Genomic DNA, 25,511 nt, shown 5'->3' with positions numbered 1-25,511 from the left:
GGAGTTCGAATCAGAGGAAAGGGAAATAATGTATCCTAAAAGATAATGGCGTTATTGTGTTATCTGTCCTATCTTCTTACATTCACTGGAGGCTGATTTGATCGTCGCAAATTACACTGAGCAGAACATATGGCCAAGCCATTCGGAGGCACCACGCTGAAACAGTTAACACATGCAACATGCAAATGAGCCCGTGTTGCCGAAGTGTACAGGGGGGCTGGGTTTAAACGCTGTGGTGTGCATATGAGACTGTACTGTATGCTTCCCGGGTTCGGTAAGCGCCACAGTTTTTCATGCCAGTCTAGCACAGCCCTATGAGAAAGCGAGAGTGCCTGTGTAAATTTGTGCGGCAAGGTTGCTACCCAAACCGAAGAAAGCCCGCCGGACGATGACAAGCCAGGCTACAGCGGCTGTCATAGTAGAGGACATTATCCTGTGAACTAAAGGAATTCGCCGTATCATATAGGCATTCTGTTGTAATCGACCATTTAAAGAAAAGAAAAAAACAGACGGTCAAACGAAGTTGCGCGCACTGAATGTTCATAGATTAATTATTGTGTTCGTAGCTAATATCAGCCCGGTGAAACCTTGCATCGGTTTTTGGGGATCTTTAGGCTATGAATGAGGCGGCATTGGGTATCTGAAATTTTCTAGGGATTGGGAGTGAATGGACCTTGGCTAAAATCTCTAAATTGATTGAGCATCATTGAGGAACGCCGTTGTAGACTTTACCGTAGTAGGCTACTCGGAGCATTTCCCGTGGATGTAAGTAGCTACAACAGTCCATCACCTAAAGGAAGAGAAGACAATTCATTACTGGCTGTGTGATCAGAATAAAAACAGCACCAGGAGCTTCCATTGAAATCCGAAAGGTGAGTGAAAACGATTAGCCTATGTTTATCATTATTTAAAACATGTTTCGGTTTGGTTTGAAATGTCTATGTGTTAGCTGATGATAGCTACAGCACAATTTTGTGCATTTGCCTTAATTAACACTGTTCTGCTTAATAACTAACAGTAGCTACTCTATTCCGCCACAATATTGTCAGAGAATTCTCAGCTCAATTCTCAGCTACCACAAAAAGGGGTTTTGGGCTGCTTATTAGGGTACTTGTGGGATAATAAGCTATATACAAGTAGCCTAATAACCAGCCGTATATCCCTTCTTGTAGCAGTTGAGAATTTATTTGAAAATTAGGTTAATAAGGCAATTTACATTTTATGGCTATAGGTAAGGTAAAAAAAAATGTGTCAGAAAAAAATGCCCACCCCAACCATGCAAGGAATTTCAGTGTTGTTATTATTCCAATGGTAGCCTACCAGTTACTTTTCAGTGAATGTTTAGACAAATTTACGCATAGGCTATAGACTCATTGCCTCGGTGCGTAAACCCGTAATTACGCAGTTCCGTTCAGTCAGGTGTTGGGTTTTAATTACCATCTATTCTATCACCTCACGATCAACTTTTAATCAGAATGCAGCTGTCATCAGCTCATAAAACTAATTTGATTGAGTTTGATATATCGATATTATCATCGGCTATTCATATTGCATTGTTCTGGTTTGATATTATAAGACCTTTATTAAGCTGCGGTATTTAATCATTTAGTCAACGGATGAGTTATTTTTATCGGCCTATCATCCCAAAGTAGTTTTCAATTACTTCCAATATTTGTAATCAACAGACAGATAGCCTAGCATCAGCTCTCCATGCCGACCTTGACTCTGAACCCGCTATTAGGCGTAAGAGTAGGGCGAAGAGAACCATTTCCATTACAGTGGATTTAGATTAGGCTTGATGTAGTGAGCGCTTGAAGTCTTGTACCTCATAATAATCTACAATCCAACATGTGAGAATAAATGTGACTTTTTTTGCAGCATGTAACTCATTTCTGTTCTTCACTGCGTTACCCAGGTTTTACCCAGGTCAGGGGTTTGGAGTAACAGTTAAATGTACTCTCCAACACGGATTACTCTCTTATCCATCCCTCATACTTCTTAATATTTTATATAACTCTTTTGATTTAGCTAAGTTCCTATTCCTATTATCGTTCCTATTACAATGTGGTATGCCGCAAGACAGAATAACAGCCGTCGTTAACCCCCAAGCCTTGAAAGCAGCTAAATTCAGATGCATTGTTGCCAACTGGCTATAATTTAGAATTCCTGCTCAACTCTAGACTTTTCATCTGTCGAAGCTCTGGAACAGCAGATGCACCCACAAATCTTACATTTCCATCACAAACACACACACACACACACACACACACACACACACACACACACACACACACACACACACACACACACACACACACACATACACATACACACACACACAGCACTCGGGAAGCGCTCATAAGGGTGACTCTAAAGGAAAATAAATGTTGTCTTAAGTAGAAAATTGCCTTACATTTGCATGATAATAACTTGCATCTGCCCATAATTGACGGAGAGCATATTAATCGTTGTGACCATGCAATCAAACCTAGTTTCTTCTTGGTAAAATCAGGTTTTGTATATCTAAAGCGTGACATTATTGTAATATTCTTCTCAAAGTATAACATCCGTTTGACCCCAGAAACAGCCACCAGGATGGAAATTGCAGCCTTGGAAGAACAAACCACTACATGCAGCCTTGCTCTGATTATCACACGCTGATTATACTCACCTAATTAACTCCAATCTGAAGAGAAAGCACAAGCACTGATAGTCTGGAGTGGTTATAGCATTACCGGTCTGTTTGGGCAGTTGGGCACTCACCGTATAACTACATTATTTCCTCAAGACACTCGTTTAGCCAGACTTGTTCCCCTTTTTGCTACACAACTGTACACGAACTCTAAGAATCCACCTCCACAAGAAGCAGAGTAAATTAAAATTCCATTCTGCTCAATGTAGCACTTTCAAGCAATCTCTTTGAAGAGAGGCAGGAGTGGACAAGCAGAGCTGTTGAGAACCTCAACATCACACACTCTTTAATCAATAAGGTTAACTACACAAATAAAGCTCAAAGAATATGCCTTCACATCAAACTGGCTGGCTGGAGCCAAAATGAGCACTCTCCATTGCCCCGTTCCCCTTTCTCCTTTCGCTCAGCGTGTGTTCCAGCATTTTGATTGGATTGTATTAAGCTGGTCAGAACAGGGAGGATTTATGTGACAGTGCTGATCTCAGTCCTATTGATTTGCTTATGCCAGTCAGTTTAGTACATGACTGTTTCCTGCGGGGTAATCGGGAGGTCTTATGTGCTTCAGGATGAGTTGTTCGCCTCTTTCAACTTTCAACAGCTTTATTTTAGGAAGGGTAAATTATGCATCTCATTAGACCCCCTGAAAGCATTCTGCGGCTGCTGGGTGTTTTAGTGAATGGACGGACTGATTTGGTATTATGTTGGGCTGGCTGGTGTGCTAGTACAGACATTGAGTACGAATGCTGTGTTGATTAAGTACAGTGCTCCTTTTACATGACTGGTAGTCATTGTCTTCTTCCTCTTCAGAAGCTCCCGACCACTGAGGCAGCGTCCCGTACCGTATGAAGGGTAGGGATGGATGATAATGTAAACCCTGGACCCCCTTCCACAAGTCTCCTTCCTCGTGATGATGGGACTCTTCGTCAGGATGACACTACTGCTCAAGAGCGTCCCCTGTCGAGCCCGACAATGACGCTTTAGTAGAGCTGGGCAAAACTGATAAAAATATATATTGCGTTATATTGTCTGAATGAACAATCACCCATATTAGCCAATTTATTTGATTTCAAACTTTACATTTCTCTAGTATAGGCTACCTATCGTAATGAACCATGTCAGCAAAATTCCCATGATAAGTGGTCGGTATAGTCGGCGGCGATCATTTTCGGTTTATTGTCCCAGCTCTGCTCTTTAAACGTCTGTGCCCATCAAGCAGACATGTTTCTGTCCAGGGCTAGAACTGGTCAAAACCTTTCCCCGATGCCATCAGCAGTCAGGACTTCATAACCTAATACACGTTCTAGTGCATTGTACTTTATTATTTAATGAGTATGATAGGGGTGGTGACCGAGATACAAAGACAGTCTTCTCTGTGTTTTGTGTACGTGCTGTGTCACCAGCAACCAGCATGCAGCGCACATCGCCCCAGGCAGCCAGACTCGCCCTCCCCTGTTTAGCTTGAGAGTTTTTGACAAGTTGCTAGGCATGCAGGCGGAATCCTTGACCTATTTCTTAATGAGTGAACAGTGCAAACGCGTTCAGCGACTGGGTATTCTGGAGCAGGCTAGCCCCCCCCCCCCCGCACACCCACAAACACACACACACACATACTTTCCTACACACACATCTCAATGCCTTGCGGGCTGGCTGCTGAGTGTTCACTGACTCGTTTCTTGCAGATATAGGTCTCCACATCGTCTCTGCTGGAGTGTAGGCTACTCACCCTGTTTGTTTGTTTTAAAGCAATTGGTCTCCCCCTCACCGGGATGTTTATCTGAACCTCTCAACTGTCCAGCTGTCACAACAGAGATCTCTATCTCTCTGACCCACACACACTCCACTCAGTCGGCCATGTTATGTGCCTGTGTGTACGTGTGTGTGTGAGTGTGTGTGTGTGTGTGTGTGTGTGTGTGTGTGTGTGTGTGTGTGTGTGTGTGCGTGTGTGTGTGTGTGTGTGTGTGAGGGAGAGAGAGAAAGTGAGAGTGTATCCATGTGAAGATTGACATAAGAGAGATTTGAATCGTCCGTGACATTGATCAAGTGGGGTGTAGCCAGGGAGAACGTTTAGTTGGAAAGTGGTTGCGGTATGGTGGTAAGCAGAACTATCTCTCTCCTCATGCTGTTCCAAGACTGGTTCCTCAGCCATAACACTCAGCTCCCTGAGCTTTCAGACTTGCAGTTCCTCCCAACCCTAACTCTAACTCTGCTTGGAAACAACAGGATTTTATTATCTGCCAGCTATGCACTTCCTTCAAGCATTACCTTCAGCAACAGCTTATTTAGAGGTACATTATTTCAGCCTCACCCGTTGCTGACAGTTGTATAAAATCGAGCACTAAGCCATGCAATCTCCATAGACAAACATTGTCAGTAGACTGGCCTTACTGAAGAACTCAGTGACTTTCAACTTGGCACCGACATAGGATGCCACCTTTCCAACAAATCAGTTTGTCAAAAGAATGCCCAAGTCAACTGTAAGTGCTGTTATTGTGAAGTGGAAATGTCTTGGAGAAACAATGCCTCAGCCGCGAAGTGGTAGGCCACACAAGTTCACAGAATGGGAACGCCGAGTGCTAAAGCGCAGTGCGTAAAAATTGTCTGTCCTCATTCACCAACTAGTTCTAAACAAGCAACATCAGCACAATAAATATTTGTCAGGAGATTCATTAAATGGGTTTCCATGCACACAAACCTAAGCTCACCATGCACAATGCCAAGCGTCGGATGGAGTGGTGTAAAGCTCATAGGCATTGGAATCTGGAGCAGTGGAAACTCATTTTCTGGAGTGATGAATCACGCCTCACCATCTGGCAGTCCGACAGACAAATCTGGGTTTGGCTGATGCCAGGAGAACGCTACCTGCCCCAATGCATAGTGCCAACTGTAAAGTTTGGTGGAGGAGGAATAATGGTCTGGGGCCTACTTTTCATGATTTTGGCTAGGCTCCTTAGTTCCATTGAAGGGAAATCTTAACACTACAACATACAATGATTTTCTAGACAATTCTGTGCTTCCAACTCTGTGGCAATAGTTGGGGAAGGCACTTTCCTGTTTCTGCATGACAATGCCCCCGTGCACAAAGCGAGGTCAGTACAAAAATGGTTTGTTGAGATTTGTGTGGAAGAACTTGACTGGCCTGCACAGAGCCCTGACCTCAACCCATCAAACACCTTTGGGATGAGTTGGAACGCCGACTGCGAGCCAGGCCTAATCGCCCATCATCAGTGCCCAACCTCACTTATGCTCTTGTGGCTGAATGGAAGCAAATCTCTGCGACAATGTTCCAGCGTCTAGTGGAAAGCCTTCCCAGAAGAGTGGAGGCTGTTATAGCTGCAAAGCAACTCCATATTAATGCCCATGATTTTGGAATGATATGTTCGATGAGCGGTTGTCCACATACTTTTGGTTATGTAGTGTAGCTAAGCTTCTGTTGGCCATCTTGATCCCAGAGGACTTAGGAGTGGAGGGTAGACAGTAGTCAGCTCCAGATGGGTTGTGTCAGCGTGGGAGAGTTCAGATGCTTTTCACAGCCTTGCTTTGGGAGAGGAGGTTTCCACTGTTTCTTCTCATCCATCAGCCTAGTCACAGATATGAACAGAATTAACTATTATACACAACTCATTGTGAAGATCTTTTTTTGCTATGCTTCTGTCGGTGTATGTACTGAAAGCATACAACCAAAGTTACAACTTAATGTAAGGTAGAGCGCAACATTTGTACTGCACACTGGTGGTTTGAATGTTTGATCAAGCAAGGCCATTTACTGTACAATCTCAACAAATGTAACTTTACCTTGTAATGCATTTGAAAAGTGCCTTTATATGTTGCTATATCCAGGGCTACCCTGAAAGTCACGCTGCGGTCGCTTCCATCATGTTGAGTGGTTGTGTCCGCGTAGCCTTGTCGTGGCTTACTGAAGCGTGGGGCGGACGCCCTAGCTTGTCCCCGCTACCGCCTCGACATTGGTAAATAGCATCTGGATCTGGTATGATCAGCACATAGCACAGGGGGTGAAAATCAATACTCCGGATCTGCGTTACATTTTTCCAATAGATTCACACCACCTCAAATGCATCATAAGATTGCAGAAGTGCTGCTGCCGGAGCACTCTAAAGACTGAAAGTGCTGCTTCAGTCCGTGAGTCCGAGGTGGGTGGTTTTAGCCTCTTAGCTGCTGTGTGTGTGATATTGTGTTGAGAGAGATTGTTTCCCCATGTCTGTCAGAACGCTGCTGGCAGTGGCACTGCAGTGGGTGTTGTAGGGCCTTATAATATCTGCAAAACGCGAATGCGGAAGGAATCCCGGGATTCAGACAATAAAACGGAATTCAACTTAGTACAGAATCAACTAAATCTATTGAAAATGAATTGATTTGCCCAAGTTTATCATAAGACAGGAACAGAATGCATCAGTGATTTGTATTTTGAGAGAGAAACCCTGAAAAAACAGGGGAAAACGGAAACCTGGAAAAATTTAACGGAGAAAAGGGCCCTAGAGGTTGATGTGTTATAGGGTTGGACTCAGACAGAGCAGTTGAGAAGAAGGCTCCAGCCAGTCTCTCTGTCTCTGCAGAGGGCCGAATGGGGAACAACCATTAATGTTCTCCCTCTTTCTGCCAGGAGAATGTGTCCAGGGCACGTATTCACAAATAGTCTTAGAATAGGAGTACTGATTTAGGATCAGTTTAGCCATTTAGATCATAATGAATGGTCTAGGCCCAGACCTCACCATGCATCCCGTCTATTGACGGCGTGGAGGCTAATCCTGAACCCCACTATGCCCTCACCTCTCCTCTCCCAGTCCCAAAGGCCTGCCAGCTTGCTGAAACAAAGCCTTTTGTCCAACTACTGAATCCAGCAGATGGAGAAATGGACAGTAAATGAAAGTAGGGGAGAAAAGAAAAAAAAAGGTAATTTAGTGGAGCATGTTAGAGTAGAGCGTTTGCATTTAAGCCAGTCCTTTGGGAAGCGTAACGCCCTCACAAAGCGACATTGGCGTAACATTGGAGAAATGCTCCCTTGTTGCTGCAGTGGCAACAGCGACTTAGAGCCTCCAATGTGTGAGGTGCTGCTTGGCCCTGTGGCAGTCAATCCAGACCCAGGAGCCCAGCTCTCTCTCCAGGGCCCGGGCAGTCTTTATTAAGATGTTAATGGAATTGCCTTCATGACACATTTGCATGGGACAGGATCGCTCTCCCCTGCCATTCTTTAGTGCCTCAATCTGTCCGCCACACTCAATACATCAGTCCCCCTCTCTCTCCCTCAGTCACACACCAGGCTCTTTAGGCATTCACCACCATCTCCACATGTCTCTCCCCAGACCCAATCTCACTGTTTATCTGATCCCTCCTGTCACAAGCCATGCTATATTTTACCTGCTGTAACACAGTTACCCCAATGCCGGAGATAAGAACAGCAATCATGAAACCAGGACCTCCAGAATAACGTCTGCCTGTTTGTTTGGTGGTTAACTTCACAGTGGCTGTAAGTCACAGGCAGCCTGTCAGTCTGTCAGATCCAGTAGAAAGCCAAACACTACCTCATTAGCTATGAGGGTTGCTTTGATTATTCAAGAAGGGGCTGAAATTGACATTTGGGTTGTTTGTGTTTCTTGAACAAAAAGCTCAGGCTGTTCCTCCACCTCACGCCGCCACTATTTGTTGTGCCGAGAGACTGTTCCCAAGGCGGCACAACAGCCCAATCAAAGGGGGAAAAAGACCTTGAGCTTTACATTCAAATGCTTTTGACTTTTTCAGTTTCATGAAAGCACTGAATGCATTGTCTCTGTCTCTGCGCTTTCCCTTTCAGTCCGGGTTGAATGTAAGTCAGTTTCGGCCTGGAAGCATCAATAATCAATTAGCTCGTGTCATGGGAGGATGTGCTTTTTTGTTTAGTTTGGAAGTTGACAATAAGTGAGCAACAAAAGGGAGAGAGTGGGTGAGAGGCAGTCAGGGAGGGAGGGGGCACAGTACAGATGCCAATGGGCAGCTGTCCGTAGCACACAGACGATAGTGGGTGCGTCCCAAATGGCACCCTATTCCCTATGTAGTGCACTACTTTTTACCAGGCTCTATAGGCTCTGGACAAAAGCAGTGCACAATATAAGGAATAGGGTGCCATTTGGGTCACAACCAGTACGTGCCCGTGTGTGAGTGGGGGGGGGGGGGGGGGGGGGGGGGGGGACAGGGCTCCGGAGTGGGCACTGGGCACAGTGGGCAGATTGGGTAAACAACGCCCCCTGGTGATGTGGACGGACGCCCTAGCCTGTCCCTGCCACCGTCACCATGGTTACCACACACAGTGGCGGCAACGAGCGGCATTGCTTTGGCTTGTCTAGTCTGCTCATGTGCTGTGAGAAAGGAGTTCTAAGCCAACGGCAGCTTTGTCTCTACTCTTCACTGTTCTGACGGCTGTCCAATTACAAGCAGACCAATTACAACCTGAAGCAGCAGTGTATTACTGCTCTCCATTAGCTCTTTTTCATCCAGTTCAAAAAGCTATGTGTAATTTGCTGCTGCACAGTACATTGACTTAAGCTTTATTCTTCCTCTCTTGGAAATGTAGCTTACAATTCATACACTTTATGCATTTGCATCAGTGCCATATAAGCTGTTCTCCCTTCACCAGCCTCCACTGCTTTGCATTATCTTATTATTTTGCACAATTGTTAATGAGAATAGCGAGGAAAGGAGGAGTGTTATGGGGATGAGTATTCCATAGTGTGTTACCCTGGCATGGTCCTGTTGGATCTCTGGAGCACCGTGACATGTAGCCACCTGCATCCAAGCTGTCTGTCTGCTTTGTTACAATTTTCAAGTCAGCCCTGGCCTTATCTGTGTGGATAGCTCCTCTTCCCCGCCAGAGACGCCTTAACACATCCTCTGCCTTCAGCTCAGAAAACCAGAGGAGATAAGGCTCCAAAATGAATTCCGGGGAAGAGATAGCGAACAGAATACCTCAAACCAGAAACCTCCCTTTCCAAAAAAACTTCCCTGTTTTCTCTCTCACTTCCAAATAAACACTTTCTTTCCACTATGCTGACCATAACAAATCCAACCAAAGCAGTGATGAAAGACCTCGAAACTTCAAACTGAAAACCCTGAAACCCATCCTATCTGGGCTACCCTTCTCCCTGTGATGTTGGGTTTGTGTGAAAGTCTGCTTTGGACAGACAATCACATAAGGGCAGGCAAGTCACTGACGATTGCACACCCTCCTTTAAATATATGGAGGGTCCATTCGTAAGCCTTCAACACTGGGTCATTTTTTAAATGTAACCTTTATTTAACTAGGCAAGTCAGTTAAGAACAAATTCTTGTTTCCAATGACGGCCTACCCCACCAAACCCAGACGACGCTGGGCCAATTGCGCGCCGCCCAATGGGACTCCCAATCACAGCCAGATGTGATACAGCCTGGATTGGAAGCAGGGACTGTGGTGACGCCTCTTGCACAGAGATGCAGTGCCATGGACCGCTGCGCCACTCGGGAGCCCGAGTGATGCCACAACAGTCTGAAGGAATGGAAAAGGTATCGGCTGTGTTGTTAAGAGCTTGGCTAAGACCTGTTCCCTCATATTTCTGTATCTCTGTCTGCCTCCAGACTCTTTATTTTGGCCCAGGAGGCCTCAGAGTGCTCAGGCCAAGGGAAATGAATTCAGTCTTCCTTGGGGCGGCTAGCTACAGAATGTTGATGCATAAATACATGACTGACCCACATGTGACCTGTATATGTGCAGGGCAGTGGGAGCCAGAGAAAAGGGCTTTTTTAAGAAGGCATCTTCCCACTGGGCACACACTGGTTAAATCAACATTGTTTCCACGCCATTTCAATGAAACTACATTGAACCAATGTGGAATAGACGTTGGCCTGTGCCCAGTGGGTTGTCACATTATATTATGAGTAGGTTGAGGCGTGTGGGAAGATGGTAGACTTGACATATAGCCAAATGTATAGTGGAAAGTTTGATTTTATGTTGTTCTAGCAGCTGTTGTTATTGATTGTAATCTGCCTCTGACCTTTCAGGACAAGGCTTTGGAATTCACCCCCAGCTGTGTGGAAATGTGTTGGGCATTGAAGGGTGAACAATCGACAATGGATGTTGTTTTGTCCTCCGTTCTTGTCAGCCATCGCGTCAAATGATATCAAGCAAATAGCCATTGTGATTTGGGTAGTAAAGTAAACAAACACTATCGTTTTTAAAATGCAGCAATTTGTTCCCGTTTTTCCACGCGTGATCGTTTATCAAGATGAATCCATCAGCTGGAAGTTGAGTTTTGTTTTTCCACTTTTACCTCCCTCACTTGTTCCCTCCTCTCTGGGAAACTGTCTGTATGAGCTCCATGAAGCAGCATCTGCACTGCCACAAAAGCGCCACAACCAGTGAAACGGGAGACATGACAGACGCATCTCCGCGCGGACAGCCTTGCATGTTCGAGGCGCGAAAAGAGACACAGTTATTACCAACATAAGCGCCTCCTTAGGTCTTAAATTACAACCGCCGCGCAAAATAAATAATCAAATGGTGACATCATGGGTAATTCACTGATCAACAGCAATGTGGGTCAAGCAACGGTGTTTCTTTTCTGTAGCATTTAAGGTGAATGACGGGTAGAATTAGGGGATCTAAGAAAATTATCCTGCGTGGTGCGTGGAGCGTAGTGTGACAGCGCCGAGACTGGCGGCTGAGGAGAGGAGATCCTCTGTGTTGTCCATGAAGATGTTGATTAAATATGACTGCTCTGAAGCACAGAGCTGCTGCCTGAAGAAAAATAAGGCGGTAGGAAGGGAGGGAGAGGAGAAGGAGCGGGGACGGGCAGGTTTGTACTTGAAAGCCGTGAATGAATATCTATCTGCTCATGTTTCATGTCTTAATCTGCAACAGTTTGGGATTTGTGACCTAATGCCATTTAAAGCCTGACACACAGAAGTAGGGCTGCACGATATGGGCAAATAATCAAATAGCCATTTTGTTAACCAAATATTGCGATTTTACACATGGGTGAACTGTTGGAATCATAGACATTAAATTCAAATTACGATTCTGTGGTTGGGGTCGTTTGGCATGATAACTAGTGAAAAAGACAGGTATAGTAAAAGTTGTTGTGACAGGAACCAAAGTGTCGGTCAGAGTTTCCCAGGGGACCCTTATTACACTTGAATTATAGCCTCTTGCGATATGGATATTGCCCATGTCAATATTGCAATTTCAATTGAGAAAGCCCTACCCAGAAGGTGAGGGGATGGGATCTTTTGACGGGTTCTTAAAGCATCTTAGAGTAGGAGTGCTGGTCTAGGATCAGTTTTGCCTTTTAGATTCAAATGAAAAGGACAGGGCGGACCTGATCCTGAATCAACTCTCCTACTCTGAGACGCTTTATGAATACGGGCCCTAGCGTTGCCATTGCAGAGGACGGAGTGTGTGCCAGGTCCTTATTGTTCTCTATCTGGTTTAATACACCGGAGGAGAGAGACCAAGTACTGCTGCTGTTTTGACAGAAAAAAAAATCTCATTACTGAAACCTTTGGGAAGCTTGTAAGAACTGTATTTTTAATGCTTTTTTGGCCGCTGCCTCTACAGGCAGTCAAACTACTACTTGTGATCTTTTATGAGAGTGCTTTATATTTTTCCATTTGTTTAACATCAGAACATTGTGTTGACAGAGGGGAATAGGTGAGATTAATTTGCATCCAATTACGTTAGAGATATTATCATAATTCAAATTTACATGAACACAACATTGAACGTAAATGTTTGCTATCTTCTGTTTTTCAAGTCCTAAGATTCATGTTTTATTTTCATTAATCATGCGTTGCTATTGTTCCATGTATCATTGATGAGGGTTTGTTCTATTAAGCAAAATGCAGTATGCTTGACAGTGTCATTGTTGATCAAGAGAATTAAGCATTCATTCCCTGTGTTCTTTTGCACACACAATTATGCTCCGTTTTCTCAAAGCTGACGATTAACAGCTTACAGCTTCAGCCCCCCTCCTCTTTCTCCTCCTCCGCCTCCTCTTTCTCCTCCTCCACCTCCTCTTTCTCCTCCTCCGCCTCCTCTTTCTCCTCCTCCGCTCCTCTTTCTCCTCCTCCGCCTCCTCTTTCTCCTCCTCTGCCTCCTCTTTCTCCTCCTCCGCCTCCTCTTTCTCCTCCTCCGCCTCCTCTTTCTCCTCCTCCGCCTCCTATTTCTCCTCCTCCACCTCCTCCTTTTCCTCCACGTCCTCCTTCTCCTCCTCCGCCTCTTTCTCCTCCTCCTCTTTCTCCTCTTCCTCCTCCTTCTGCTGCCTCCCTCTGTTCTCTGTTGTCTGTTTGCGTGGGTACAGGAGTGAGAACAAGTGAGTAAGAGCGGGTTAGGTCGAGGGATGCCAGTCGAAGCAGACGTGTCTGTGTAGCTGTAAGATGCTGTCAGATGTCACCATTCGTTCTTCTGTTGGCTGTCATTTGGCAGCCAAACCAATGTGTTGGTTCTCCTCTGTTAAATACACTGAGTGCACAAAATATTAAGGAACATCTTCCTAATATTGAGTCAATTCGTCAGAGAATGGACTCTACAAGGAGTTGAAAGTGTTCCACAGGGATGCTGGCCCACGTTGAGTCAAATTCTTCCCACAGTTGTGTCAAGTTGGCTTGATGTCCTTTGGGTGTTGCACCTTTCTTGATATACACGGGAAACTGTTGAGCGTGAAAAACCCAGCAGCATTGCAGTTCTTGACACAAATCACTACCGTACCCCGTTCAAAGGCACTTAAATATTTTGTGTTGCCCATTCACCATTTGAACGGCGCAGATATACAATACATGTCTCAATTGTCTCAAGGCTTAAAAATCCTTCTTTAACCTGTCTCCTCCCCTTCAGCTACACCGATCGAATTGACATCAATAAGGGATCATAGCTTCCACCTGGATTCACCTGGTCAGTCTATGTCATAGAAAGATCAGGTGTTCATAATGTTTTGTACACTCTGTGTAGAGACTTTGTACAGCACAAGTTAAAGGGGAGGGGCTGTCAATTGGCCAGTGTTTCAATCACTGTGTGAATAGGTTTAAAGCGCACTCACACCACACACACACACACACACACACACACACACACACACACACACACACACACACACACACACACACACACACACACACACACACACACACACACACACACACAGGCATGCCTCTTCACCACACAGCAAACCCCATGCCTTTAATCCTGTGGCAGCCCGGCAGCCCGTCTCCACAACCGTTGAAGGGACTGATAAAGGATACAGTTTCTTTGTTTGCTCTTCCACCATGGTATGTTACTGTGTCTGCTAATCTGTTCTATCTGCACAAAGGACTAGCAGCTTGAATGGTTCCAGTTGTGAAATACTCTAAATGCAGTCTGGCTTCAACGCCTGAGGCAGGTTTTACATGTAACACTGCGTCAAGGTAAATAGACCCCTTTCTCTTTACACAACCCTGACGCTGCCAGCCATAGGTCGCTCTGAACCCAGGGACAGGAAGGAGGGACAGGGTTGGCTTATTAGCGTAAAGTTTCCAGGGACAGGAAGGAGGGACAGGGTTGGCTTATTAGCGTAAAGTTTGCAATCATGTGCTCTGTTCTTCAATTGAATGTCCCCTTCTGTATTGCAAACGACTGAATAGAGGTATTTAGGGATGGTTGTGAGGGTGTTAGCAAGCTAGTGTGATTGACAAACCAATCCCCATTAACCTTCAGCAGCTTCCAGATGGGCTGTAACAGACTGGCAACAGGCAGCTGTGTTAGAACGAGAGGCATTTAGATTACCCAGGGATGGGTGGTAAACTGTAAAAAAAAAAAACTATACCGTTATTCATTCACGGACCGGTTTGGATTTTTACTTGACTTTCTATAACTATCAGTTCGGACCCCAGTCCTAATGATGAACGTAGTACAGGAAATGAAGAAATTGGAGTGAATGCTGGAATTGAACAAATAACTATGCAAATGCACACATAAATAAATACAACAGTTTACTATAGAATACTACAGTGCTTACTATAGAACTCTATAGTAAACTGTAGTATACTGTAGAATACTATTCTACACACTGTAGTATCCCTCAATCATGTGTAGTACTTACTATAGAATGTTATAGTATACTACTGTATTATCCACCAAAGAAACACTGTGGTAAATGACTAGAGTAATGTCCGCAAACATACTGCAGTCAGCAAAAACACTACACTTTTTTAACTTGAGCAAATTTTACAGTATTCAATTTGCATATACCCCGCCCATTCCCCTTCCCCGTATCACATCATAATTTGTGCCACCCATAAGTGAGAAACCTACATGCAAGTATAGACCATATATCCTACCTATCTACAGGTTATGGAAAATGTGCTCTTTTAGTATGTTTGCAGTAGATTTTCTATGTCTGCAAAAACACTACAGTAAATACTACAGCATAGTACAGTCTGCAAAAACACTACAATAAATACTACAGTATACATCAATCTGCCAAAAACACTACATGTATTACTATACTTTTATATTACTACAGTATTTATACTATATTTGACTGTAAATACTACAGTATACTCAAGTTAACACGACAGTCTCCAAAAACACTACAGTGAATAATATAGTATTTATACTATGGTATACCATAGTATTTTATTAATGAAGGGTGGCAACCATTGGTCAAGTACCAGTCGTATTCAGTGTTCTACAAATAGGACTACTGTCAAATACCGTCATACTGTCACTTGCATGTGTAATGTATGAGCGACAATGAAAATGGCTTGCCATTGAAGTACTTGGGAGTTCTGTGTGCATGTGTCTATTCACCCATTGTGACTTTGAGAGGGGAGTCAAATCACATCAATGTTTATTTGTCATGCACGCCGAATACAACAGGTGTACAGTGAAATGCTTACTTACAGGCTCTAACCAATAGTGCAAAAAAGTCTGTAGCCAGCCCTACTTCCAAGGGCTTTCAACTGGGCCTTTAGAGTCAGTCGACTGTTTATCCTACAGGACCTGACTAACTGTAACCCCAGGGCAGACTAAGTTGGGCTCAGAGAAGTTCTGTGTGAGCTAATTCAACCTCTCGATGACAGACAGCATCCGCAGCCTGTGGAAAAACACGGCTGGTAGGAAAACAGAGAGGGGGGGACCGGAGCGGAGCAGGGCCGAGAGAGGTCTGGGATCTGGGATTGTTAGGTCTGGATCTGGGATTGTTCCTCGTGACTTTGAGTCAGACAGGAAGAGGAAGGAAGCTGTACGGGGTGGAGGGAGGGAGAGGAGGTAGGGAGGGAGGGAGGGTGTATTATGTGTTGTATTATAAGTATCCTGGGAAGTCTTGACTTACAAGGGCATGATAGGTCTTGTACCATTCTCATGGCACACTGGGCAACACTTTGGCACGACAGAGCATTATAGGGGTAGCAGTAGGCTACTGGACAGAGACAGACACGGATCCTACTCAGTCCAGACCCTCTCCGTTCACTGGACGAGTAGTCAGACTGAAGCACCCTACTACTAATTAGTGTTGTGCTGAATGTTAGTCTGGCTCTGCTGACTGCTCAACTAGGCTGGCTGGCTGCTCATATTTGTGTTACTGATTAAATGCTGAATGGGAGGTTTTCTCTTCATTCCTTGCCATTTCTCCAGGGTAAGAAACAAATGGATTTTTATCGCCGTCTTCTCTTTCCTTTTATCGCTGTTTTCTGCTGTGGTTGTATGATTCTATGTGTTTAACTGCTGGATATTCTGTATAGGGTAGCAGGGCAGGCAGCATGGTTTTGTTTGGCCCAGACTCCACTGTAATGGTCAATACCAGCCACAAGTCCCCCCCCCCTCCCTCTTCTCTTCTGCTGGGGCTAACAAAAAATTAGATGTGGTACTGGAGCTTGTTGTCTAGCTACTAGCTACTATGGTGGTTGTGCTGCCAGCAACCAAAGGGTTGCCAGTTTGAATCCCGGGTCCAGCAGGAAAAATCAGGCGGGTAGTGAGCTGGTAACCGGAGGGTTGCTGGTATCAAATCCTAAATGCCGTTGCATGCCGTTGTGCCCTTGAGCAAGGAACTTCACCTCCCCCCACCCCCCCACACACACAACAACAGTGCCCAGTGTGGAATTGACCAATAAAGTGGTCTTAATTATATCCCCCTGTCTACCACAGCGTCTTAGGCTAGTGTCTGAGGTTGAAGCTACTAGAACTCTCAGTTGGATGAGGAGGGGATGGTTTGCCTTTGTGCGAAGGCTTCATTTTACTGCTTCAGTATGCTCTTCAGAGAGGAAGACATGTGATCGACCCACCAGTCACTCCTCTGTACCACCATCTCTACAGTATGTGTGGTCAGAGTCAGCAGAGAGAGTTGACATGAGGTAAAGCAGCAGTGGATTGTAATTGCGTGCTGCTCGGACTGTTCAGCCTACCAGGAATTATTATGCCATTCACATGTTGCACTGGATTTAACACAACTCTGCTCGGAATTTCAATGCTGCTCTTCTCCCTGAAGACTCGATTACAATGATGACATCATTTCATTATATAACGTTTCTCCACTAGGTGACCATAGCCAGAAATATAGCTCCCCGGAAAGAAAATGTTTCGCCTTTTAGGAGGGTTTCCTCAATTGCCCAAGGTTTATACACAAAGCCTTCAATATTTCTGGGGAGGATTCAAGGACCTATAGAGTGGCCCCTCTCATCTAGCCTCTGAGACAGACCCAGGGAAACCCTGTCAGCCAGGGTCCTTCTAGATGCCCCGTCCTCCTCCACCACCCTCTAACTAGCTTAGACTGGCTCGGCCTCAGCAAAGGGAGAGAGCGCTGGCCCTGGCAAAGAGTTCCAGCAGGTGTAATGACGAAAGGAGACGGAGGAGGAGGAGTGGTGGGGGAACACAACATGGTCTTGCAATAGTCTGCAGGTCTGCAGTCTGGACTGCAGTGTTCAAGGCCCCTCGAAAATGTCTGAAATGGGAGTCCAATAGATTTACACACTGGTCTAATTCTCTTCCTGTGTTCATTTGTCTCTGACTCTCTGCAGGACCAGAGAATCATCCCATCAGGGTTCTGTTCCATTTCCCAGCATTCGTGTTTCATCTCAAGGGGGTGTAATATTGCTCAGACCCCTTTTCTCCTGCTCCCGAGGCTCAGTATTTCGCTCAACCTTCAGAGCAAAATGAGTAACGCAGCCAGGGCTTTGCTACTGTTCCAGCGACATGCTATTTTTCCTCACTGGGCTTTTTGTAGGTCACACTGTCATTCCCCCACTGTTTTCCTCACCACAACCTATCCCCCCTCACACCCCCCTCCCTGGTCTGCAGGTGGGACTGTAATATCCACCACCTTTCCCCAGCCCCATCCGACTCAGGTGCAGGTGGAAACTGTAATATCACATGTGTAATGAATGTGTTCAGAGATATGTAGTGCATGTGGGAATGTCATGGCCCCATGATTGGGGTCACCCTGTTGCGCAATTTGCAGACTAGTCATACGTTATGAAGATTTTACTGAGATTTTCCTCTACACGGTAAGGCTGTAATGAAAAAAAATATATATAGTAACTGATCTGATTGTTGTTATGATAAGCATATGGCAGTAGCAGAGTGACAGAGCGAGAGAGCTACATCCTGTCCCAGCCAGCCATTCAGCCAGCCAGCCATTCAACCAACCAGCCAGCCAGCCAGCCATCCATCCTGTGTGATGTTCACACGGAACAGGCCGGAACAGGAAGGCATGAATGTGCACTTCAGCATTCAGCCCAGCCCTGGCCAATCCGGTCCAGTCCTGCCCCAGCAGCAGCAGCACAGAAGCATGGATCTCTCTCCTGAGGTCATTCATCCAGGTGAAGCTCCGCTGACCGCCACAAGCTGGCTAGTTACTACTGCCAGGCTAAGTGCAGGCTCCATTCACTGCTCAGCTCTATTATTTATGGTCAAACCAAGTGGGACTTCTATTCAAATGCCGATTGAATTCTCTCCAAGAGCTTTTTATTGTAGCAAATGTATTTTTTGGAGTTGTATGTAGCATTCCAGTGTGCCGGAAATGCCAGTGTTTTTTTTAATAGGAGTTCCTGTCATGGATAGATAACCACAATTACAGATAGTCCACGCTCCACATCATGTCGATTTGGACTTGGCAGTTTGATGAGATTATGTGCTAAGCTACGCTAGTTAACCCACTGCCTCAGTTTGGGTTTTTTGCCCCGTGCGTTTGACCTACTTCTGTCTTAAGTCCCACATTAAACGAACCCACTAATTTCCTTCATTTATTTATTTCCCAGTCAAGTTCCTTCTGGCTGCTCCCCTCCCCTCCCCTCCCCTCCCCTCCCCTGACTCGTTCCTGTGCGATATGAATAAGTGAATTCCCTGTGATAATGTGTCCTCCTCCGTCTGTAGCAGCAGACCTAAACATGGTTGGTCTGGGCTACCCTCTAAAGCAAATTAAGACACGGCCGTGTCCAGTGCTGTCCAGTACAGAGGAGGACCCCGCTAGCTGCCCTGCACTGTGGTTTATAAACTAAAGGGCTTCAGCTGAAGGAGGACATTTTGTGTTTGTGTGTGTGTGTGTGTGTGTGTGTGTGTGTGTGTGTGTGTGTGTGTGTGTGTGTTTTCCACTGCTCTGTCTCTAAGTCCTATGTGACTGATGCCAGACTCTCGCTCCATGCGCCATTATTACCTCTAAGTAACCAGCCACACACTGGATTCTGTGGTGCTTTATCACCTCTGATCAAATTACGGAGCTTTATTGTGCGTGTACGGTCTCTCGCTGTGTGTGTGTCTGTCCGTGCGCGAGTGTTTCTCTGTCTGTGTGCGTGTGACAGTGTGACAGAGAGGGCAGTGCTTTCAGAGCCAGGCAGGTTGTTTCAGGTGCTTTGCCCTGGGTCTCAGACAGGCAGGCAGTGGTAATGTAATGTAATGGCTCTGGCTGTGTCTCTGTAATAGGTCTGTAGATAGGCCGTAATGTGGCATCACAGTGGTCCAGCAGGAGAGAGTAGTGCACTAAACAGAGAGGAACTGTGTAGGAAGGAGAGAGGGACAGACAGAGAGCATTGTCCCCATCAGACCCATAATACCCTGCAACGTACGTGACGTAAATACAAACTATTGAATCACTATTCACTATGTTAGCTAACACAAACGCTGTTGTTTAAAAAAAAAATTATCTTTAGAAAGTACACGATATTCTATTGATGTGTTTCTACAGCTCTCCTTACTTTGATAAGGTATCAATATGACCCATATCCTATAGCCTAATAGTTAAGGTGTTATTTCCCACCATGCAGTGCACTTCAAGGAGAGGAAAACTAGTACATCCTCTGGAAGAAGAGGATTGTGAAGACGCACTGGTCTTTGATAGATTACCAAAGCTGCACTGTCATGTTCATTGTTTGCATTTGTGAAATACCATTTATGTTCTATATTGGATATGTTGAACGTACTGTGTGCGTGTGCGTGTGTGTGTGTGTGCGTGTGCGTGTGTGTGTGTGTGTGTGTGTGTGCATGGGTATGTATGTTGACCTGTGGAGTATTGTAGTAACCAGAGACAGTGAGGATAGGACGTGTCATTAACAGACTAGCCATAACACACTGCAGGGCGAGGAGGAGGGGGGAGAGGAGAGGGTCACTGGGGTTATTTGGCATAACGCCATGCACGGGCTTCCTCCTCTATAAATCATGTTCATATGATATAGAAGTCTGGGGCTAGGTGACTAGTCTGTTCTGGGGCTAGGTGACTAGTCTGTTCTGTGGCTAGGTGACTAGTCTGGTCTGGAGCTAGGTGACTAGTCTGTTCTGTGGCTAGGTGACTAGTCTGGTCTGGGGCTAGGTGACTAGTCTGGTCTGGGGCTAGGTGACTAGTCTGGTCTGGGGCTAGGTGACTAGTCTGTTCTGGGGCTGGGTGACTAGTCTGTTCTGGGGCTGGGTGACTAGTCTGTTCTGTGGCTGGGTGACTAGTCTGGTCTGGGGCTGGGTGACTAGTCTGGTCTGGGGCTGGGTGACTAGTCTGGTCTGGGGCTGGGTGACTAGTCTGGTCTGGGGCTGGGTGACTAGTCTGGTCTGGGGCTAGGTGACTAGTCTGGTCTGGGGCTAGGTGATTAGTCTGGTCTGCGGATAGGTGATTAGTCTGGTCTGGGGATAGGTGATTAGTCTGGTCTGGGGCCGGGTGATTAGTCTGGTCTGGGGATAGGTGATTAGTCTGGTCTGGGGATAGGTGATTAGTCTGGTCTGGGGCCGGGTGATTAATCTGGTCTGGGACTGAGGCAGCAGAGAGTGGTGCTTTTGAGGGTCCTGGTCCCAGGCTTGCAGTTAGACCGTCCCAGTGTCAGTGCAGTGGACTGGCTTCCTGTCTACAGTCCCAGTCTTAGTCTCAGTGGCCTTGTGTCTGCATCCAGAGACCCCATTCCCCTGCGGAGCAGTGGCCTTCTATAGTGTCTACTCTGCAGCCCCAGTCCCAGTCTCAGTGGCCTTCTATAGTGTCTACTCTGCAGCCCCAGTCCCAGTCTCAGTGGCCTTCTATAGTGTCTACTCTGCAGCCCCAGTCCCAGTCTCAGTGCAGTTCTGTCTGCAGCCGAAGGCCCCAGGCCTCTGTGAAGCCCCTCTGTTTGTTGCTGAAGGCCTCAACCAGACAGGCCAGGACAGGGGAGAAATGGATCAGCATGTTATAGGGCTGTAGGATATCCTGTATGTTTATAGAGGAACTTTGAGGAGCGTGGTTCACTGTAAACACAACATTAACCCTGCTGGGAGGGAGGCTGGGAGGGAGTCTCCCACAGAGAACACAGGCTATTGTACTGCTTCTATACAGGCCATGACTGTCCGTGAATGTGTCTGACACTCAGAAGAACTACGGCAAAGGAAAACAACAGTCATAGGCATCGTTGACTTGCTAAAGGGCATATAGTCAGACATGATAGCTGTAATAAACACCGAATCCGGTGTATTTGTCCTGCAGAACAATCATCCTCTATAATAGAATTCACAGTAAATTAATGAACCTGTTTGACCCTGGCAGAACGTTGTTGTCTTTGAGCCTACCACGGTGTACAGCTTTGCTACGATGGTGATAGCCAGGCTGACGTGACGACAGTCCTGTCTGCTGTGTGTACCAGGCCAGCTATGTCAGCCCAGGCAGGCAGCAATGATCGCTATCAGCCAGTCTCACTCCAATGTTAATTGGATTGGCAGTTAATTGATTAGTAGCATGGGGATAGATAGAGATAGGGAGATAGAGGGGGAGAGCTGTGGCTGGCCCAGCAGGCATGGTTGGCTGGGTAGAGGTGGGAGAGTGGACCATGCTGCCTATGACTGCTGCAGAGGAGAGAGCAAATGCCCCCCGGCCACTGCTCCAAACAGGGGAAGGAGAGAGCTCAGCTTGTGTGTGGGGGTACAACAGGAAACAATGGACTCCCAGGTTGTTTCCTTTAGGAGGCCAGACAGAGCATGGTGCAGAATTGCATGTGCTGTCTCTCTGTACTGCAAGGACGAGGAGGAGTGTGTTTACTAGGGAATCTGGGCAGAGGACCGGCGTCCTGCTGTGGTTCCAGTGGCTGGGTCTTAGTGTGGAGTATATCCCTATACTCAGAGCCAGTGTGATTACAGAGCAAGGCCCTACTATCACACACAGACACATATTTGAAACAGCAGCACTAAGAATGGAAGGGATTATTTGGACTGGCGCTCTCTGTCGTTTTCCCTCACAGTTGCAGTCTTATGTAAGCGTAATGGATTTTTGTGTTACTGTTTGGCGCCAGCCGACTGACTGAAATAGGCCTCCCATTCAGTGCTGACTGTTGGCTTCATTATGTAAGGCTTGAAATGAGACTGAATGCATCTAGACCAAAATGGTAGGTGTACCAGCAACCAACCAACTCTCTTGTTTTTCTCGCTTTACCTCTTCCGTTTTCTCTCCCACTCAACCCACATACAGCTCCATGTAGTGGTTCTTAACAGGGATTTGGATGTGATTATTTGACAGAAGGTTGGGTTGAGCGTGCTGTTGTGTGATTGGCCAGCTGCAGAGCAGAGTGGAAGTGGAACGGGAAAGGGTGTCAGAGAGGTGTTCTCCAGAGCAGGGCTGCACTCAGACCACCCCGGCCCAATGGCCCGCTGGGAGAGTTTGTTGAGAGAGCAAGAGAGAGGGAGAGAGAGAAAGAGAGAGAGAGCAGCATACACACCTACGCAGGTATGCACACACACACCTACGCAGGTATGCACACACACACACACTCACACACACAAACTCACCAGGTAGCCCCTGGACTTACACTGACCTGTGTCTGACTCTCTGACCCTGGCCATGTGCTCTCTCCCTCACCTCACTACAGCTGATTCCCTCTGGTGTTACTCAGCACTGAGTTAGTATTTATGCCATCTGATGTTAGCTAGACCCAACCCGCTGAGACATTATTTCAAGTCTGGTCCACACAGGACCGGCAGGATACACAAGGCCTTGCTAAGCCAAGTCAAGCCAATTCCCCTTGCTCTGCCCCTAGCTCCTGCTGCCTAATGCTACACACCAAGTTACTTTACTCTCTCCTTATAAGGATGTTTTTTAGCACATCTCACACAGACCATATTATTTAGTAGAAAACCCATGCTTTAGCTCCTCCATTTACAGTTTTTTTTTTTTCCATCGCTAGGACTAATTTCTCAATACTTAGGTTATTATTTTCAATACTTTTCACACAGTTCTCCTTACCAACTTTCAGCTTGGCACATCAGTTAATTTCACATCCAAAATGCACTAAAACTACCAAAACACTTCATACATGTCTCAAATCAACGCGTTCTTCCATAACACTAGCAAAGGCTGTCACCCACAACAAGCACACTTGTTACTCATAACACAACGACCTAAACAACACTAACAACAGGTAGCATTACAGGTAGCATTACAGGTAGCATTACAGGTAGCATTACAGGTAGCATTACAGGTAGCATTACATGTTTTCTTTAGAAAACAAGAATGACACCTCTCTACTGTTTAGAATCCACTGCAGTTTATGTTACAGGAATGTATCGGACATGGTGCAATATGCTTCAATGTGTTTTATGTCATTCTTTGGCATTGAGTTATTCCAAAATAGATTAAATTGTATATACACCATCTACCGATACAGATACAGTAGCAATTCTAGTCAACCCTGTCTTCTGCAATTGGCCACATGTTCTCATCCACATCACATTCTATGTCATCTTGGGCAATACACCTAGGAAAGAATCTATTGGCCTGGTCCATCCCTGGAAATCTTCTGCAGATATTTCCAGGCATCCAGCATTCATTGCGTCCAGGAGGGACATTTGATCATTTGTATGGTGGTCATTGACCTTCCACCTCCATGAGGAAAATCATTCCTCTATGGGGTTGAGGAATGGAGAGTAAGGTGGGAGGTAAATCATTCCTCTATGGGGTTGAGGAATGGAGAGTAAGGTGGGAGGTAAATCATTCCTCTATGGGGTTGAGGAATGGAGAGTAAGGTGGGAGGTAAATCATTCCTCTATGGGGTTGAGGAATGGAGAGTAAGGTGGGAGGTAAATCATTCCTCTATGGGGTTGAGGAATGGAGAGTAAGGTGGGAGGAAAAGTGACACCATCCTGGGATGGGCTGAAAACCACTCTGTGAACTTAGGTTTAACAGTTTTGAAAAGAGTATGTTAAACATGTGCACATTGGCCTGTAGGGACATAGAGTTTTGGTGATGGTTGTGTCTGAGTGAGAAAAACATTTCTGAAATTTGAAAGATGTAGTCACTGAATGCACTTTGTGCCAAAGCAATTAAAAATGATCCACAGTTTAGCCCACATAGACTGCTGTTGTGCTCACTGTGTGAAGAGTTTAGAAAAAGTGACCTAAGTATTGAGAAATGGGTCCAAGCGATTGTAAATTGTTTTCCTCCAGAAATGTAAAGGTAACTGTGATTTGATGACAGTAATTTATTACAAACAACTACAAATGTGTATTCTTTAAATTATAACGCAGGTGCTCAGAGGCTGTTCCTATAAAACTCTATATTCTAGTTAATTAACACTTTAAACAGTGCATTCATGCTTGTTAGACTTTTATTCACATGACTTTCCAAACTGCTAAATAAGAGACATTGGATGAAATCGGTCTACAGAGGATATACAGTATATTCCATCAAATATGTATAGTGTGTAATAGAGGTCGACCGATTTTGTTTTTTCAACACCGATACCGATTATTGGAGGACCAAAAAAGCCGATACCGATTAATCGGCCGATTTTTATTTATTTATTTGTAATAATGACAATTACAAGAATACTGAATTAACACTTATTTTAACTTAATATAATACATCAATAAAAATCAATTTAGCCTCAACTAAATAATGAAACATGTTCAATTTGGTTTAAATACCGCAAAAACAAAGTGTTGGAGAAGTAAAAGTGCAATATGTGCCATGTAAAAAAGCTAACGTTTGAGTTCCTTGCTCAGAACATGAGAACATACAGTGCCTTGCGAAAGTATTCGGCCCCCTTGAACTTTGCGACCTTTTGCCACATTTCAGGCTTCAAACATAAAGATATAAAACTGTATTTTTTTGTGAAGAATCAACAACAAGTGGGACACAATCATGAAGTGGAACGACATTTATTGGATATTTCAAACTTTTTTAACAAATCAAAAACTGAAAAATTGGGCGTGCAAAATTATTCAGCCCCTTTACTTTCAGTGCAGCAAACTCTCTCCAGAAGTTCAGTGAGGATCTCTGAATGATCCAATGTTGACCTAAATTACTAATGATGATAAATACAATCCACCTGTGTGTAATCAAGTCTCCGTATAAATGGACCTGCACTGTGATAGTCTCAGAGGTCCGTTAAAAGCGCAGAGAGC

General features: G+C 45.4%; 1 protein-coding gene across 1 annotated transcript in view; it reads left to right on the top strand.

Moving 5' to 3' along the window:
- The first annotated feature begins 255 nt into the window (after positions 1–255).
- Positions 256–25,511, top strand: part of plxna2 (plexin A2) — a 342,953-nt gene continuing 317,697 nt past the window's right edge. Inside the window, exon 1 of the mRNA XM_036947019.1 lies at positions 256–872. The gene's annotated coding sequence lies outside the window, so the exon portion shown is untranslated. The remainder of the gene's footprint in view (positions 873–25,511) is intronic.

Source organism: Oncorhynchus mykiss, chromosome 16 (genome assembly GCF_013265735.2).
Source record: "Oncorhynchus mykiss isolate Arlee chromosome 16, USDA_OmykA_1.1, whole genome shotgun sequence".
Taxonomy (NCBI): Eukaryota; Metazoa; Chordata; class Actinopteri; order Salmoniformes; family Salmonidae; genus Oncorhynchus; species Oncorhynchus mykiss.
This window is presented reverse-complemented; position numbering and strand designations above follow the sequence as displayed.